The sequence below is a fragment of the Penaeus japonicus genome, unplaced genomic scaffold (assembly GCF_977035675.1).
Source record: "Penaeus japonicus unplaced genomic scaffold, GWHDUDI00000001_assembly GWHDUDI00000030, whole genome shotgun sequence".
Taxonomy (NCBI): Eukaryota; Metazoa; Arthropoda; class Malacostraca; order Decapoda; family Penaeidae; genus Penaeus; species Penaeus japonicus.
Genome location: NW_028234432.1, coordinates 28,053,077 through 28,055,576, shown reverse-complemented (window position 1 = coordinate 28,055,576; position 2,500 = coordinate 28,053,077).

Here is a 2,500-nt window from a genome sequence, read left to right as displayed (position 1 = left end):
TAAGTGAGTAAATAGATTAATAAATAAACACGAATAGATAGATAATCAAATAAATAAAGGAATACAAATATATGCATACATAATTGCATGTCAGTTTATCTTTATATCTCTCTATCTATCCATCTTTCTATCTATCTACCTACCTATCTATCTATCAGTATAAGCATTGTCCGATCATATACAGAATCCTTGGCTGAAATGACAACACGCATAAGCATCCAAGGTTGCCTGGTCGAGTGATCAAAAGGATTGTCTGCGAAACGCTTTCCTAAGGATACAACCCAGAACAGATGGATGAGGCCGATGGATTTCACTTGACCCAGCAGTACAATTCGCTAAAATGGATCGTTGTGGCCCAGGCCCGGAAATCCGCTCATTCTAGGATGCGACAGGGATTGTGCGGGGGCGAATCCTAGCCAGGGAGAATTCCTGTGATTGTTCGCCGTATGTCCAGCTGGAGAAGAAATCAGGTTCGATAGGGGTAGGAGGGGTAGGTGGATGGGAGTCACGCACACTCACACGCATATGCACAGACACACATGCCCAAGCACATTCTCTCTCTCTCTCTCTCTCTCTCTCTCTCTCTCTCTCTCTCTCTCTCTCTCTCTCTCTCTCTCTCTCTCTCTTTCTCTTTCTCTCTTTCACTCACCCTGTCCTAGAGTAAAGATGGGAAGTGATATCGTAGACAGATTCTACATATGGAGGAATAGATATTTATTAATAAATCAAATAAATCTAAAAGAATGACTGAATGATAAAATGATTATAAACGACCACTTCACTCTGCAAGATCATTTCAAACTCAAAGATTTATAGTATAGATGTTGCGCTATACAAATTTCAATGTATCAAAGTTTACTCAATGGTTGTGCCAGGCAGACATTCACGCACACACACAAATAGATAGACAGGTAGAGAGAGTGTATGTGTGTGTGTGTGTGTGTGTGTAATAAGGCACAATAAGGTTGTTCGAGAAGTGATAAGAATGAAACTAACTTACTTTACACAATTCTTCGTGTCTTATTAAGGCTTATTAAGAACGGATTCTGTTGCTCGTTGTGCCTGTGTTTCGTTTAATTTCGTATAACTGATTCCGTTGTTTTACAAGTTACTACGTCTTATTTTCCTTATTTTGAAGAGGCATTATCTTAGTATGAGAGTGTGGTTCGTGTGTTGTTACTTCTTACATTCCAGATTGCAAGAACTTGAAAGGGAGAACTGTGGTTAATGTACTATTGAAAATCGATCGTGGCATGATATACGCAATTTGCAAGTACATTGCACGTTGTTTATCCATATTTATACGCAAATAACAGATGGTTTATATTAATCTTACATACAGAGTGCACTTATTTTAAATGCATTTGACATACACTTTATACACAGTTTTAATTTCATGTTAAACGAATGTCAACACCGCACACAGTGCGTTACCCGCACTGTGTGCGGAGTTAACATGTGGCTTAAATGGTATGCTTAGTTTAGAAGCAGTTTCTAATTAAACAAGTTTACACTTAGTCTATAAGTCGCTTATACGCAGTTTACTTGCAGTTAACAGTTAATTTACATGCAGTTCACAGGCACTTTATACGCATTTTGCAAGCAGTTTACACGTGCCCTTTACGTGAAATCTCCAACGTTTTACATGCAATTTACACTCAGTTTATACCCAGCTTGCACTCTATTTCTATGCAAATTATACGCGTAGATAACCTCCCATGAAAATAGAACCAACACTGTAAGGCAGTCAATTATTATAAACACCTACATGTATAATAAAGCTTAAATTTTGCTTCACAGAGTCATCAGAAGGAAAAAATCTTCCAACTAAGAACTCCGAGGATGTTTATGTAACTAGAATGTCATTATTTTTCCAAAAAAACAGTTATTTTCTTAAAGTACATGTCTTAGGCTTTCAAAAGAGCCCGTCCTCCAGTGAACCCAGCGGGGGACGAAGTCACGAGGTGGGGTCAAAGGTCATTAGAGCACATTCTACAGTGAATATCTCTCTGTGATGAGATAGTGAGATGAGTACTTCAATGTACGCTTTTATTATGATTATTAGCATGGTAATGATGATAATGGTAGTTATGATAATGGTAACGATAACAACATTATCGACAGCGACAATAATAAGCATGAGGATAATAATGATATTAATGATGATAATAAGAACAGCAATGATAACAATAATAATGATGATGATAATGGTGATGATGATGATGATGATGATGATGATGATGATGATGATGATGATGATGATGATGATGATGATGATGATGATGATGATGATGATGATGATAATGATAATGATAATGATGATGATAATAATAACGATGATGATAAGGATGATGAAGGTGATGACAGTGATGATGATGATAATTATAATGATAATTATAGTAGTAATAATGATAATGATGATAATAACAATTATGATATGAATAATAAACACAATTTAGATAATAATAGTAATGATGGCAATAATAACAAACTTATTGAG